The sequence below is a fragment of the Pleurodeles waltl genome, chromosome 1_2 (genome assembly GCF_031143425.1).
Source record: "Pleurodeles waltl isolate 20211129_DDA chromosome 1_2, aPleWal1.hap1.20221129, whole genome shotgun sequence".
Lineage (NCBI taxonomy): Eukaryota > Metazoa > Chordata > Amphibia > Caudata > Salamandridae > Pleurodeles > Pleurodeles waltl.
In genome coordinates this window covers 970,406,831-970,423,852 of record NC_090437.1, presented here as the reverse complement: position 1 = coordinate 970,423,852, position 17,022 = coordinate 970,406,831, and positions in this window count along the sequence as shown.

Below are 17,022 nucleotides of genomic sequence, written 5' to 3'. Positions count from 1 at the left end.
TCCACAGTCCGTGGGCCAATGTCTACCAAACACATGGGCAAAGCCCACACAGGAGACCTGAGTCCGTTGGAGAGAACGCTGCTGGGGCATCAGATGACAAAACTACAGGCACCTCAGGGAAAAGGGAAGGGGGGGCACCTCAGCCACAGGAGTCCACGACGCCAGAACCACGAAGGGGCCACCATGCCCACTGTGCCATCCTGGGGAGTGCAAAGCCACAGTCCATCGGGTGGATTACAGACTCCACTGGTCATGGAGGAGGCAGGGTGCCCAGAGTGCAGCGTGAACACTAGCTCGACACAGAACCGGCACTGTCAATGGGCCAGCGGTGCTTGACAGGAAGGGCCCAGCGGAGCGGTGCTTGACAGGAAGGGCCCAGCGGAGCGGTGCTTGAGACGGCGGGGCCCAGCGGAGCGGTGCTTGACAGGAGGAGCCCAGCGGAGCGGTGCTTGACAGGAAGGGCCCAGCGGAGCGGTGCTTGACAGGAAGGGCCCAGCGGAGCGGTGCTTGAGACGGCAGGGCCCAGCGGAGCGGTGCTTGACAGGAAGGGCCCAGCGGAGCGGTGCTTGACAGGAAGGGCCCAGCGGAGCGGTGCTTGAAACGGCGGGGCCCAGCGGAGCGGTGCTTGACAGGCAGGGCCCAGCGGAGCGATGCTTGACAGGAAGAGCCCAGCGGAGCGGTGCTTGACAGGAAGGGCCCAGCGGAGCGGTGCTTGACAGGAAGGGCCCAGCGGAGCGGTGCTTGAGACGGCGGGACCCAGCGGAGCGGTGCTTGACAGGAAGAGCCCAGCGGAGCGGTGCTTGACAGGAAGAGCCCAGCGGAGCGGTGCTTGACAGGAAGGGCCCAGCGGAGCGGTGCTTGAGACGGCGGGGACCTGTTCAGCGGTGCCTGTCTTCGCAGCGGGGCCCTGTTCAGTGGTGCCTGTCTTCACGGCGGGGCCCTGTTCAGCGGTGCCTGTCTTCACAGCGGGGCCCTGTTCAGCGGTGCCTGTCTTCATGGCGGGGCCCTGTTCAGCGGTGCCTTTCTTCTCGGCGGGGCCCTGTTCAGCGGTGCCTGTCTTCACGGCGGGGCCCTGTTCAGCGGTGCCTGTCTTCACGGCGGGGCCCTGTTCAGCGGTGCCTGTCTTCACGGGGGGGCCCTGTTCGGCGGTGCCTGTCTTCACGGCGGGGCCCTGTTCAGCGGTGCCTGTCTTCACGGCGGGGCCCTGTTCAGCGGTGCCTTTCTTCTCTGCCCGGGTGTGACGAAGGACACCCACGGGCCCAGGACTCCATCACAGGAGGGTCCAGCAACTGCACGGTCGGAGGGCGAGTAAGCAGGGAGTCCTGGCCAGGTCTGGCTCCCTTGATAGACAAGAAAGGCACCGCTGAACAGGGCCCCGCCGTGAAGACAGGCACCGCTGAACAGGGCCCCGCCGTGAAGACAGGCACCGCTGAACAGGGCCCCATCGAGAAGAAAGGCACCGTTGAACAGGGCCCCACCGTGAAGACAGGCACCGCTGAACAGGGCCCCGCCGAGAAGAAAGGCACCGCTGAACAGGGCCCCGCCGTGAAGACAGGCACCGCTGAACAGGGCCCCGCCGTGAAGACAGGCACCGCTGAACAGGGCCCCGCCGAGAAGAAAGGCACCGCTGAACAGGGCCCCGCCGTGAAGACAGGCATCGCTGAACAGGGCCCCCGCCGTCTCAAGCACCGCTCCGCTGGGCCCTTCCTGTCAAGCACCGCTCCGCTGGGCCCTTCCTGTCAAGCACCGCTCCGCTGGGCTCTTCCTGTCAAGCACCGCTCCGCTGGGCTCTTCCTGTCTGGCCGATGTATCTGTGCTGGGAAAGGGTGGACTCCAAAACCCGTGCACAATGTTCAGACTTGATCCAGGGCTGGTGGTGGCTGAGGTGCTCTTCGGACTCTTACCAGATGGAGGGGGTGGGTCAGGTGGTGCAAAGAGGTCAAGTTTGGAGAGGAAAAGTTTTTTAGGAGCAATGGGAAGGGTAGGTGCAGTGGGTATGGGAGTGGAGGGAGAGGATGTGGTTGTAGGAGAGTCAGGTGTGCTGTCTATGGGTGCAGGTGCTTGTGACGTAGGCTGTCGTGTGGTGGTTGGCTGTTGTGTAGGTGGCTGCCTGCATTTGTGTGATTTGGAAGAGGGGGTGACAGACACAGTGGGAGAGGACACAGGGGACGTGTAAATGGCAGTGGGGGTGGTGACTGCACATGTGCGGACTGTACTGGAGGGTGTGGTGGTGATGGAAGTACTGGCTGATGGTGGTGTGCATGCAGGTGTGAGTGGAGACGTGACAGGGAGGGAGGAGGGAGACGAGGAGGAGGGGGACACAGAGGTGGTAGTGACTGTTGCCATGGCTGCATCTGGATGTTGCTTGGGTGAATGCTTGTGGGATCTGTGGTGCTTCTGTCTGGATGAGCTGCCCTTGGGTGTTGAGGTGTGTGCAGGCTGGTCTGATGGTGTGGATGGGATAGGCTGAGGAACAGGAGACTGGGAGACGGTGGAGGCAGTTAGAAGAGGGAGGCTGGAAACAGGGACAATAGCTGCCGTCAGTGCTGAGGCCAGAGCATTGAACGATCGTTGATGGGCAGCCTGACCCGAATGAATGCCCTCCAGGTATGCATTTCTCCGATGCACCTCCCTCTCTACCCCCTGGATGGCATTCAAAAGGGTAGACTGCCCAACAATGATGGTCTGTAGGAGGTCAATGACCTCCTCACTGAGGGCAGCAGGGGTAACTGGGGCAGGGCCTGAGGTGCCTGGGGCGAAGGAGATGCCCGCCTTCTTGGGCGAGCGGGCACGGAGCGAAGGATGAGGGCCTGCTGGGAGGGCGGAGCTGGTGCGCTGGGTGGCGGCTGTACCTGTTGAGGCGGGGGGCACAGATGTTGCCGCCACCGCTAGGGAGCTCCCTTCCGAGGATGTGTCAGTGTCGCTTGTGTCACCACGGGTCCCCGTTGTGGAGCTCCCCTCGCCCTCCGTATCACTGGTGACCTCGGTGTCTGTAGCATGGCCCACCGGGGCCTTGTGAGTTGCAGCTCCCTCGTGCTCCGATGCCAATTCTCTTCCGCCTGATGATGCTAATGCACACATGCACAAGAAGATAAAGAAAAAGGGTGGGGGGAGAAATAAAGACAGGTTGAGTGCATGCATTGTCAACACCGTTGTCGGAGAGGACAGACACAGGAGCCTCCAGCACTACGCCGCGCAATCGGGGTACACTACTCAGTACTTGTGACTAGGCCTACAGGTCTATGGACAACAAATGCACACATGGGTGATGCTGGACCATGGATTGCTGTACTTGGCACCCTACAGAGGTGGGGGGTGGGGGCACAGGGCCATGCCTAAAGGAGGGGACTACACTACAGAAAGCGCCCTGGCCTAATGTCACCCACAGCCCTCCTCCCCCACCCAGACACCTCCACTGCGCGTAAAGATAGCAGAATGTGCTGGTACTCACCCCCTTGTGTCTGCTGTGATGTCCTCACGCGCCCATCCAAATCGGGGTAGGCCACCTCCAGGATCCGGGACATCAGGGGGGTCAAGGTACGACTGGCACCCCTCCTACGTTGGGAGGCCATCCCCAGCAGTGACTCGGCGGTCTTCCTGGTCCCGCGGCGGATGTCCTCCCACCTCTTTCGGCAGTGGGTGCCCCGTCTGTTGTGGACCCCCAGGGCCCGGACTTCCTTGGCGATGGCACGCCAAATGTCGACTTTCTGATGGGCGCTGACCTATTTCACATGTACAGGGTGGGAAAGGAAATTTCAACATTTTTCTACATGTTAGATGTGATTGCCCCCCCCTCCCCAACCCTGCCATGTGGCACATGCTCTCATCTGTCGTGCCTTGCACTCCTCATTCGGTCCCCACCCCACCATCTTACATCCACAATACACAACCCAGGCATAGCCCATTCAACGTGCACCCAGTGTACTTACCTGTTGGTCTGGAGGACCGTAGAGTAGCGCATACTGGGGCAGGACCCCATCCACAAGTTTCTCCAACTCTTCTGAAGTGAAGGCAGGGGCCCTTTCCCCAGTCGCAGCAGCCATTGTCTCTTCCAGACCGAGGTCACAGCAGCACTTGCAGTATAGGTCCTCTCCTGTGGATGATCAGGTCTCGAGTGATTAAGCAGATAGAAAATGGCGGTCACGCCTGCGGCGGTGCGTACCGCCGCGGTGCGTACCGCGACCGCCGGCGCACATCGTCATTGGCTCCTGAGACCCATAGGGTGCAATGTTAACCAATGCGCCTTCGCCCCGTGGTCTTCGACCGCCTACCGCCACGGTGTGCCACGCCAGCGCGTTGACCTCACATCCCACTGTCACACTTCTCAGGTCAGGCAGCCGCCATTACAAGGGCCCACATGGCTTAATTGCTACTGCGTCACACAGGCCTAGGCCTTGCATTGCCACTCATACAATCCTTTCAATGCATAGCGATTCGTGTACTGTGCAAGCTGGGTGAACGTACCTGTGGGTTGCTTGACTCTGTACTCCATGTTGTCCTTCCTAGGCACCGTCCGCTGGGACTTGCGAGGAGAAGGATGAATCCTCCCGTGTACCGACCACTGGTGGACCTGTCGACAATGGAAGAACGACATCTTATACTTCGATACCGACTTGACCGAGCCACTATACATGAACTGTGTGCCTAGCTGGAGCCAGACCTGATGTCCCCCATCCGCCAACCCACAGGAATTCCCCCTCTGGTGCAGCTTCTGTCAGTACTCCATTTTTTGGCAAGTGGGTCTTTTCAGACAACAGTGGCCATGTCATCAGGGATATCTCGGCCTATGTTTTCTAAGGTTTTGTCCAGAGTGTTGTCTGCCCTGATGAAATACATGCGGAGCTACATTGTTTTCCCTGAGGAGGGTGATTTGGCCACTGTGAAGGGTGACTTCTATGCCCTTGGACATATCCCCAACATCATTGGTGCCATTGATGGGACCCATGTGGCTTTAGTACCCCCAAAAGACAATGAGCAGGTGTACAGAAATAGAAAAAATTACCATTCGATGAATGTCCAGGTGGTCTGTTTGGCTGACCAGTACATCTCCCATCTAAATGCCAAGTTCCCTGGGTCAGTGCATGACGCGTATGTCATGCGAAATAGCAGCATCCCTTATGTGATGAACAGCTACAGAGACACCGTGTGTGGCTAATAGGTGACTCTGGTTACCCCAACCTGCCTTGGCTATTGACCCCAGTGAGGAATCCCCGGACCAGGGCAGAGGAACGGTACAATGAGGCACATGGGCGAACTAGGAGGATTATAGAACGGACCTTTGTGGTCCTGAAGGCCAGGTTTAGGTGCCTGCATATGACAGGTGGATCCCTAATGTACTCACCAAAGAAGGTGTGTCATATCATCGTGGCCTGCTGTATGCTTCACAATCTTGCATTGCGACGCCAGGTGCCTTTCCTGCAGGAGGATGGTCCAGATGGTGGTGTTGTAGCAGCTGTGGAGCCTGTGGAGAGTGAAGAGGAGGAAGACGACGGGGACAACACGGACAACAGGGACACAGTTATACAACAGTATTTTCAGTAGCACACAGGTAAGAATCACCCACGCCATTTTACATTTACTTCTGGCCTCCTGCATCTCTACTTTCTGTGTTTCCCCCCAGTTCCTTTTAACTGATTTTTGTCTTTCCCTTCCCTTTTCAGAGCTGTATGACCCACAGCGTGACTTCTGCTTTGTTTGCCCATGGACTAATGCTTATTGACATTGGTATGTTGTCATCACAATGTAACTGAACATTATTGCACCGTTATGTGTAATACATTTGTAACGAATACAAGCAGACTCCTGATTTTTGAAGTGCAATTTGTGATTTATTTTAAGTGCTGCATATAGGTCCATGATAGTAAAACGGTGATGGGTGGGGGTGGAGTAATGTCCATGGCAGAGTCCAGTTCTCATTCTCACAGATACACAGTCCATATGCCTGTGGAAGGATGGAGCAGGGGCTGTTTGAGGTTTGACAGGGTGACAATGTGGGACAGTGGGATGACATCAGGGGGTATCTTATGCTGGTGGGGGTCTTGGCATCCTACTCTGTCTTCTTGTGTGATCTCAGGTTCCGCTTGCGGGGTGGTTGATCTTCAGCAGGAGGTGGGGTTCTGGTGGCCCGTCGTTGTGTGGGGGCCTCCTGTCCACTAGCGCCGGCGGAGGTGGTAGGCTGTTTGTGGTCCGGGCTAGTGACAGGGGCCCTTTGGGGTGCCACATGGTCCCGCAATGTGGTGACTATCTGGTTGAGGGCCAGGACGATGGTCCCCATTGCGGAACCGATGTGCCTGAGTTCGTCTCTGAACCCCATGTACCGTTCCTCCTGCTGTGCCTGGATCTCCTGGAACCTGGCCAGTACCGTCGCCATCGTCTCCTGGGAGTGGTGGTATGCGCCCATGATGGTGGTGAGGGCCTCTTGGAGAGTGGGTTCCCTGGGCCGGTCCACCCCCTCTCGCACAGCAGCCCTCCCAGTTCCCCTGTTTCCCCGGGCCTCTGTCCCCTGGACGGTGTGCCCACTGCCACTGCCCCCAGGTCCCTGTTGTTGTTGGGGTGGTGGGTCAGCCTGGGTGCCCTGTAGTGGCGGACACACTGCTGATTGACGCGTCCTGGAGACAGAGGCATGGGCCCGCTGGGTGGGAGCTGTACTGGTATTCCCAGAGGGGGTTGGGTCTGCTGTGGCCTGTGTCTGTGTGTGGGGAACCGACTGTCCAGAGGTCCCCGATGGTCCGGGCTGGTCATCAGGTTCCAGGTCGACAGAGCTGCTGTCATCACTGGGGGCCTGTTCTGGGGGCGGGATGGACAAATCTGGACCCTCCTGGCCGGTGTGTTGGCGTTCGGGCCCTGCAGGGGTAAAAGAGTATGGTTATTGCTTCAGTGTGTGCCATGGCGTGCGATTTGTGGGTGCCCTTGTCCCCCAGTGCTGGCATTCCCTTGTGGGAGGAGTTGTGAGGGTGGTTTGGGGGGGGTGATGGGTATGTGCAGTGGTCATGCTAAGGTGATGGGTGTCCATGGTTTGTGTTGGCATTCAGGGATTGGTGTTGTGTTGGGTGGGTAGTGCTGGTGAGACTTTGGCAGGGAGGATGTGTGCTGGGGGTTGGGGGTGAGGGTGGGGGTGTGGGTTGGCATGCTGGTGGTTGGGGGGGGTGAAGTAGTTGAGATTAGACTTACCAGAGTCCATTCCTCCGCCTACTCCAGCGAGGCCCTCAGGATGCAGGATGTTCAAGACCTCTTGCTCCCATGCTGTGAATTCGGGTGGAGTGGGTGGGGGTCCGCCGCCAGTCTTCTGCACAGCGATGTTGTGTCTTGACACCATCGACCGCACCTTCCCCCGTAGGTCGTTCCAGCGCTTTCGGATGTCTTCCCGGTTTCTGGGATGCTGTCCCACAGCGTTGACCCTGTCGACGATCCTTTGCCATAGCTCCGCCTTCCTGGCTATTGTGGTGTGCTGCACCTGTGTGCCGAAGAGCTGGGGCTCTACCCTAATTATTTCCTCCACCATGACCCTGAGTTCTTGGTCCGAGAACCTGGGGTGTCTTTGGGGTGCCATGGGGTGATGTGGATGAGGTGTGGGGTGGTGTTTGTGGTGATGTGAGTGGTGGTGTGTGGTGATGTGTGCGTGGATGTGGTGTGGGTGATGATGTTGGGTTCCTGTGTGTGTTGTGGTTTGCGTTCCCTGTGCTCTCTCTCTGTGTATTGCGCCTTGTCTCAGAATTTCGATTTGGGGGGGTTTGTGGGTGATGTGGGTGTGTGTTTTATATGGTGATGGGTGTGTGGGAGTGGTGTGTGTATGTGTCTCAGGTGTGTATTTTGAATTGTCCAATGTGGCTGTGTTTTGTATGGGTGTGTGTATTTTGAGCGCGCCGGTGTGTACCGCCAATGGAATACCGCGGTTGAAAGACCGCCGCGTGGATTTGTGGGTCATAATGGCATGGGCGTGTTTGTGTTGGCGTGACGGTGGAGGTTTGGTCATCTCCAGTTTATCGCTGACCGCTGATGAGGCGGCCTTCCGTGGATGTCGGGTTTTTGGCGGGTTGGCAGTTGTGGGTCAGAATGACCGTGGCGGTTTACCACGGCGCGGCGGTAGAATGGTGGTCTTCTGACCGGCGGTAAGAGCCTTTTACCGCCGAGGTCAGAATGACCCCCTTAGTGTCCATAATTGCCTGTAGCACTTTCTCGAATTGTGAGGAGTGGGCCTGGAGTGTGCTTTCCAGTGACTGCAGGGTTGGTATGAGTTGTTGATCGCCGGGTGCTGGTCCGTGTGCTCCGGTCTTGGCTTTTCGCCGATTTGGACTTCCCGGCCATTTTACCTAATTTGTGAATGTCCTTTAAGTGGATGTACTGCACCACCGGGTGCGACCGGGCGGATGACTTCGCTGGTAGCGCACCCGCGCCTCGCTGTTGTGTATTCTCATTTCACGCGCACCCACGCGGTCACCTACGTTCCCCGGGCAGGTCGGGCGGAGGGCCGCACGTCCTCACGGGCCACTGCCGATGTGCGCTCCACGTTCTGAGATTTCGGTCCTCCTGGTGGCCTCCGAGGTAGGTTTTGGCCCGGGCGGGCAGGGGTCCCCCGTCGCTGGGCCCGCCGACCAGCGTGGACAGAAGAGAGGGGGGGGGCAAGACCCATGTTGCCCTTACCGATTCCCCCGCTGACGACAGGTTCCAGGCCTTAGATCCTCTGGTGAGGTGGGGGGGGATCACCCCCGTAGGTGTGTGTTAAGCGAGCTCCGAGTGCTCGTGGGATCACCGCCGCAGCCAGGCGCCCTCACGGTGAGGTGGCTCCGCGCGCTGTGTAGTAGTTCCAGGCCATGTCCGGCCACGCGTGTGCCCCGCGGGCTTTAACAGCGAGTGTTTCTTTGCGGCCCCGGGTCCTCTCTGGGGGGGCGTGCCTCGCTTGTAGATGTTGAGGGGGGGGGCACACCCAGAAGGCTTAGGCAGCGTGGTCGTGGCTTCCGCTACCCCCCCCCTCCAGGCGGGGGGGGATCTATGGTGAGGAGGGGGGGAGGGTGGAGCGAGGGGGGAGCAGGGCCCAGATATGGGCTCACTACTCCTCAATACGAGCCCCTCCCGCCGCCGCGCACCCACCTTATTGCAGAAAACACCGGTCGGAGCTCGGAGCACCGCCTCAGGAAAGATGGCGGCCGCGGCTCCTCCAAAGTCTCCGATTCTCCGGCGGCCGCACCCCTCCGCCGCCCGGCTTCAGTCGGCTCCATTGGTGGGGAGCGGGGTTCCACGGAGCGGATCCCGTCTCCGCTTTTAGGTAATGGCGCCCCGGGAGCGCCCTGCAATTGTTTATTTGGCGAGCCCGAGATGGAGCGCTTAACTAAGCGTCCTTCCCGGTCGCCATCTTGGCTCCTCCCCAGAATACTGTAGCCTTAACATCAGGGCTGTCTCAGCCCATGTTCAGTCTGGTGCTGAAGGATGTACTGTGTGCATTGTTGAAGCACCTGGACAGCTACATCAGGTTCCCCCAAAGAGTGGATTTGGGCCCATATTTATACTTTTTGCCGTTAACCTGCGCTAGCGCAGGTTTGCGTCAAAAAGTATAATGCCGACTACCGCCATTCCTACACGCCAGCCGGGTCCCTTATTTAACGAATGGTGGTAGCCGGCGCAGCGGCCTGGTTAGCGTCAAAATAAATGACGTTAACCAGGCAGCTGAGGTGCAGGGAAGAATGGGGGTTGTGCGCCAAAGAATGGAGCAAGTCAGATTAGAGTAAAAAATATGACTCTAACCTGACTTGTGCCATTTTTTTGGCGCACAAGCCCCTGGACATGACTCCTCTCTTAGCAAAGACAGGAGTCATGCCCCCCCTGTCCAATGGCCATGCCCAGGGGACTTATGTCCCCTGGGCATGGCCATTGGGCACAGTGGCATGTAGGGGGCCCCACGTTAGGCCCCCCATGCCACTTTAAAATATTTTAAAAAATACTTACCTCTACTTGCTGTCGCTGGGTCCCTCCATCCTTGGGTGTCCTCCAGGGGTGGGCGAGGGTGGCAGGGGATGTCCCTGGGGGCAGGGGAGGGCACCTTTGGCCTGCTACCATGGTCTCTGACCATGGAAGTGAGCCCATAGGTCCCTTAACGCCTGCCCTGACCCAGGCGTTAAAAAATGACTCTAAACAGGTTTTGAGTAATTTTTTAAGGCCCTCCCCCTCCCGTGCGCCATTTTCACCCAGATGGATAAATATGGCGCACGGGTGTTTGAGTAATTTTTTGGACGGGAACGCCTACCTTGCATCTCATTAGCACAAGGTAGTTTCCTGCATCCAAAAAATGACTCTAACTCCATATTTTTGGCGCTAGACGGGTCTAGCGCCAAAGTATAAATATGGAGTTAAGGTTCCGCCGGATTTGCACCAAAAAAATGGCACAAATCCGGCATAAACAGAGTATAAATATGCCCCTCGGTGTTTGTGAAGACAGACTTTTACAAGATGGGAGACATTCATCATGTAGTAGGAGCCATTGATGGCACCCATGTAGCCCTGGTCCCTTCCCGTGCCAATGATCAGGTGTATAGAAACAGGAAGAACTACCACTCAATCAACGTACAGGTAGTGTGTCTTGCAGACCAGTACATCTCATAAGTCACAGCCAAGTTTCCAGGATCAGTGCATGATTCCTACATACTATGGAACAGCAATGTCCCACATCTGATGGCACGACTACGAACAGAGAGGTCCTGGCTGCTTGGTAAGTATGCATTGTATTGTGTGTCACATTAGAGGCAGTCGCTGAAGCTATTTATGTTTTGTTCTACCATTATGTTTACAGGTGACTCTAGCTATCCTAACCTTCCTTGGCTGTTGAAACCAGTGCGGTACGCAGGCACACCAGGGGAACTCGGTTTCAATGAGACCCATGGGAGGACAAGGCGCGTAATTGAGTGAACATTTGGGCTCTTGAAGGCAAGATTCGGGTGCCTGGACCTTTCTGGATGTGCCCTCCACTCCTCGCCTCACAAGGAATGCCAAATAATCTTTGCCTGCTGCATGCTCCACAATCTAGCCCTGAGATGTCAGATATCATTTATAGCTGTTGAGGGGGAGGCAGCAGGACCAGTGGCTGGTAATGGTGATATGGAAAGTGAAGAAGAGCCAGAGGAAGAAGGAGCAGCTGACTCTAGGACAGAGCTCATCAATCAGTACTTCCACTGACATACAGGTATGTGAAGTGGACCTTTACAAGTGTTGCATGTGCACTTTTTGATGTGGATGGCTGCCATAACACCTCCTGACCAGATTCATCAGTGTTGGTGTAATGAGCTCCAATGCCTATAAGTGGGTTGGGGAAGCTGACTGATAGATTGTAAGGTGTACAGTTATAGAGGGTCAGCTCTAATATGTTTTGTTACATCTGAAACTAACATTCGCTTCTGTAATAGACTTTGGTGGTCATTATGACATTGGTGGTGCCTGTTGAAGTGGTGGTAATATCGCCAACAGGCTGGCGGTAATTACTGCCAAATCATGACCTGGCAGTGATACCTCCCATAGAAATCCAATGTACCACACCAACCACCAGGGCGTAAACACCACTGACCACGCGGTAGCCATCAACAGCCAGGGTGAAAGTCAAGATACCGCCCACCATATTATGACATAGAAAATCACCAGGATTTCTGGGGTGGAACCACTACCATCAAAAGCCTGGCAGAAACACTTCACAGAAAACAAAAGACTCACCATCAGGGACATACAGGATTCAGCGGCCGCCATGGAACCGGAACTCCAAGTCTTCCAGATGCTCTACCATACCATGGTTGTCCTGGAGCACCAATGCTGACGAAGACGACCATAGTGAGTACAGCCGTTTTGCACACAAGGGAGGGCAGAAAAGGAGAATGACACACACATGCACAACACACACCATTCACACACACACCATACATAGAACTAGCTGCAGAGTAAAATGAATATCACAGGGCCCACGTTAAATTAATGCAAGGACAACAATTAGAATGTACGAACACTGTAATTTGCTGCCAAAAGCCACCATAATGTAAAATTAAATGTAAATGCAGGCGTCAATATCCAGATTGGGCCAATGGCCAGTCCAAAGTACAAAAGGCCGACATGGCCACAGGGCACAGTCCAAGGCCCAACTTGACTCCTGACATTATCCGGACTCCACACTTCAGGGGAATCATTCTGTAAATGGGCAGGCACCTTTGGAAAAGGGGGGATCAGGAGGCGCACCTCAGCTGAAGTGGGTAACATGCCCACTGGGTCTGGAGGGGGCCCAATGCCCAATTGTCTCTTTTGGGGAGTGAAAGGCCACAGCCTCTGAAGTGGGGAACATGCCCACTGATTCTGGAGGGGGCTCCTTGCCCTCTGCTGGTGGAGGGGGCTCCTTGGCTGACTCTGCTGGAGGAGAGGGCTCCTTGCCCGCTGCTGGTGAAGGGGGATCCTTGGCTGCCTCTGCAGGAGGAGAGGGCTCCTTGCCCACTGCTGGTGGAGGGGGCTGCCTGGCTGCCTCTGCTGGAGGAGAGGGCTCCTTGCCCTCTGCTGGTGGAGAGTGTCCCTTGCCTTTCTTTGGTGGTGGAGGGGGATTCTTGGCTCTCTTTGGTGGTAGAGGGGGATCCATGTGTCTGGTCTTGTGAAGGGCCCCCTTGGCCTTTGACATGTGACTTGTGTCCTTGCTTCCAGCAATAGGAGGTGCCACCACTGTCCCCGTCCTCTGTCCCTTGGGCTTCGCCACCCATGTCCTCCCTTTCTGAGGTGGAGGTGTGTTCTTACTAGGAGTTGCTGCTGTCACACTCAGGGGCCCCTTTGTGCCAGCAGCTGATTTTTTGGTGGGAGCAATGGCAGACTGTTTGGCTGAGGTGCTGGGCTGGGTTGTTGGGACCCTGCTCTTACGGGCAGGACAGGGGTTGAGGGGGAGGGAAGAGGTCAAGTTGGGCAAGGAAAAGCTTCTTAGGGATGTTGGGGCAGGATATGGGAGTGGAGGTAGAGAGAATGGTTGTAGGAGGTGTACGTCTGCTGGACGTGGGTGCAGGTGCATGGACAGTGTGCGTGTGTGAGGTGGATGGCTGTTGGGAGTCTGAGTGGGAGCGTTTGTGTCTCTTAGGAGGGGGCAGACAGGACAAGGAGGACATGTGGATGGATGTTGTGGAGGTGTCTGCAAGTGAGGTGTGTGTGATGCATGATGTGGTGATGGTGGTGGTGGCTGTTGATGCAGTGCATGCAGGTTTGAGTGCGGATGTGACTGTGAGTGAGAAGAAGGAGGAGGAAGAGGGGGAGACAGTTGAGGCAGTGGATATTGTTGTGTGTGCAACTGTCTATTATATGTGAGAGTGCCTGTGGCCTAAAGTGTGCTGCTAGTGTTTGTCTGTGCCACTCCTGTGTGATGTTTTGTGTGCATGCTTGTCTGTATGTGTGCATGGGGTGGGTTGGGGTTTGAGGAGACTGGGAACAGGAAGTGGGAGTTGGAGGGGTGACGGTAGGAACAGGGACACTGGCTGCCATCAGAGAGGGCAATCAACCTTCTGTGGATGCTCTCCAGGTAGGCATTGTATTGCTGCATCTGGGATGCCAGCCCCTGGATGGCATTCACAATGGTTGACTGCCCTACAGAGATTGATCTCAGGAGGTCAATAGCCTCCTCACTGAGGACAGCAGGGCTCACTGGGTTAGGGCCTGAGGTCCCTGGGGCGAAAGAGATGCCCACCCTCCTGGGTGGGCGGACACAGCCAACTCTCTGGGGGGCTACTGGGAGGGCAGTGCTAGTTCGGGGGTGGTGGCTGTACCTGTAGCTGAGGTCGTTCCAGAGGTGTCCGCCACCACCAGGAAGCTTCCATGAAGGACTAATCAGAGTCAGTGCTGTCACCTCCTGTCCCTGCCGTGGTGCTCCCCTCGCCCTCTGTCCCACTAGACCCCTTAGCATCGGTGGACTGTACCTCCTATGTCCCGTGGGATGCAGCTCCCTCTTTCGCCGGTGCCCCTGCTCCTCCGCCAGATGATGCTAATACACACATGGACAGGATGGTAGAAGAAAATAGGGGGGGAGAGAAAGGGAGCACTGGATCAATTACAGCACCAACACCACAGATAGCATACACATTACCATCCAACACAGGGATCAAGATTGAACACTATGCACCACACTGGCATTTCATTGGCTAGGTACCACAGCAAGATGAGAGCCAACCACCGCCATCTGCACCCCTCCTGGGACCTACTAAGCCCTGTCTGACATGGAATGACACCTAGCTAGTTAACAAGATTTTGCCATTCACCCATTTACCCTGAGCTGGACCATGTAGCAATGTCTGAGCTGGCATTAGGGGCACCCACTAACTGAAACCCACCACCAGGATCCCATGCCAGGCTACAAAGATAGCTGTTACACACATTGTACTCACCTCCTTATGGCTGCTGTGCTGCCCTCAAGTGCCCATCCAGCTCTGTGTAGGCCACCGCCAGTATGCTGGCCATCAGTGGGGTCAGGTTCCAATGGGCACCCTCCCTCGTTGGGAGGCCATCCCCAGCTGGGCCTCAGTGGTCTTCCAGGCCCAGCGTCTCTGGTCCTCCAACCTTTTCCTGCAATGGGTGCTCCACCTGCTATAGACCCCTAGGGTCTGCACGTCCTTGGCAATAGCATGCCACAATCCCTTCTTCTGATGGGTGCTGACCTGCAGAGGAAATAAAGACAGGAGGACGCCATTAACCATACAATCCAGCCTGTCACACATATGGCCCACAGATGCCATTTCCCCTCAAATAACACACACATCACCCAGGGCCCTGTATGTACACTACCACCAGCCATACTCCCCATCCAAATTACACACTGCCAGCACACACATCTCCATGCAACCTTGTTGAATGCATCGTCCCCATGGTGTACTCACCTGTTTGTCTGGAGGCCCATATACCTATCCATACAGGGGTAGGACCCCATCCACCAGGCGTTCCAACTCCCCTGAAGTGAAGGCAGAGGCACTTTCCCCTGTCACACAGGCCATGGTAGGTTCCAGACTCAGGTCACAGCAGCACACAGTGGAGGAGTTGTCCTGTGAAAAGTCAGGAATTAAGTGAGGTTATAGACAGAAAATTGCGATCAAGTCTGCGGTGGTGTACACCGTCACCGCCGCCAGTGATCCTCATTGGACACTGTACTCCATATCGCCCCATGTAAGCCAAGGAGGAATAGCACGGTGATGCAGGACCGTCTTCTGCCATGACGCCCAACGCCGGTGGATTTACATCACTTCCACCTGTCGCCATTTCATGGTGGTAGTCAACATTCTGAAATTGAAAACTACGTTGTTGCTGTCAATTGTACATACATTGCCATTTACATTGCCCAATTTCATACAAGCTCAGTTACATTAAGGTGATGGTTCCATTGTTCAGTTTGTCACTCCTTTCTCACTCTTGTGCCCCTTAAGTACCTACCACTGCGGACTATTAGGAGGAGGAGGCATAACCCTGTGTACAGACCCCTTGTGGACTTGGCTACACTGGGGGACAGGCATATAATACTCACCTATAGACTGGACAGGGCCACAATCACAGAGCTGTGTGCTCAATTGGAGCCTGTTCTGATATCAGCTATCCTCGTCCTACTGGGATCCCCCCTCTTGTGCAAGTTCTATATGTGGTCTATTTCCAGGCAGCTGGCTCTTTCCAAGTGACAGTGGGCTTGGCAGCAGGAATGTCACAGCCAATGTCCTCAATAGTGCTGGCAAGGGTTTTGTTTGCCATGCTCAAACCCATGTGCAGCTACATCGCTTTCCCCCAAGTGGAAGATTTGGCCACTGTGAAGGCTGGGTTCTATACAGTGGGACATATTCCAAATATTACTGGGGCCATTGATGGAACACATATTGCATTTGTACCCCCCTGGGCACAATGAACAGGTGTTCAGAAATCGGAAAAGTTTCCACTCATTCATTGTGAAAATGGTGTGCCTGGCTGACCATGACATCTCCCACTTCACTGCAAAGTATCCTGGGTCGGTGCATGCCACCAGCATCCCAAATGTGATGGCACAACTACAGAGGCACAGGGTGTGACTAATGGGTGAGCCCACGTCCGACCCAATGCATTTTAGTGTATGCCTTCAGGAGTCATCCCCCATACCATTGTGCAAGGCTAATGTTTGTACCTCAATTCTTGCAGGTGATCCTGGCTACCCAAACCTGTCGTGCCTCTTGACCCCTGTGAGGAATGCCAGGACAGTGGCTGAGAATAGGTATAATGATGCTCGTGGGCGAACCAGGAGGATAATTGAGTGAACCTTTGGCCTCCTGAAGGCCAGGTTCAGATGCCTCCATCTGACAGGTGGATCCTTCTGCTACTCCCCTGAGAATGTCTGCCAGATAGTTGTTGTATACTGCATGTTGCACAAACTGGCCATCAGACGACATGTGCCCTATCTACAGGAGTAATAGTAAAAGTAGTGAAAAACGTCTACTACTACTACTTTGAGGCCTGCACCTTTCATAGACTAGCGTTAAATCTGCCCGCAGATACTTTTTGAGTGGTAGATTCTGATCTGAAAGGGGTAACCAGGTCATATTTAGTATCGCCAGAATGGTAATGGAATTCCTGCTTATTGGTGAGGTTGGATTTTATATTACTATGTTAGAAATGGCACTTTTAGAAAGTGAGTATTTCTCTGCACGTAAAACCATCTGTGCTTTATAGCCTGTCTACAATCAACGTCTGGTCTGTGCTGGTGGACAGCTCCCTTGTGCATTTCACCCAGACAACCACAAACACAGGACACTCAATCACACCTGCACTCATATGCATATTGAATGGGTCTTCCTGGGCTGGAAGGGTGGAGGGCCTGACACTTACATTTAAAAGGCCAGTGGGCTGCCCTCACACAATGGACTGCTAAACCCCCTACTGGGACCCTGGCAGACAGTACTGAACTGAAAAGGAACATGTGCCCTTCAAAACTACCCCTTGACGTCTCCCTCACTTCAAAGGCATTTTTGGGTATATAAACTGGGTCTCTGACCCCACTAAACCAGACACTCCTGGATCTACACCTGCATCCTG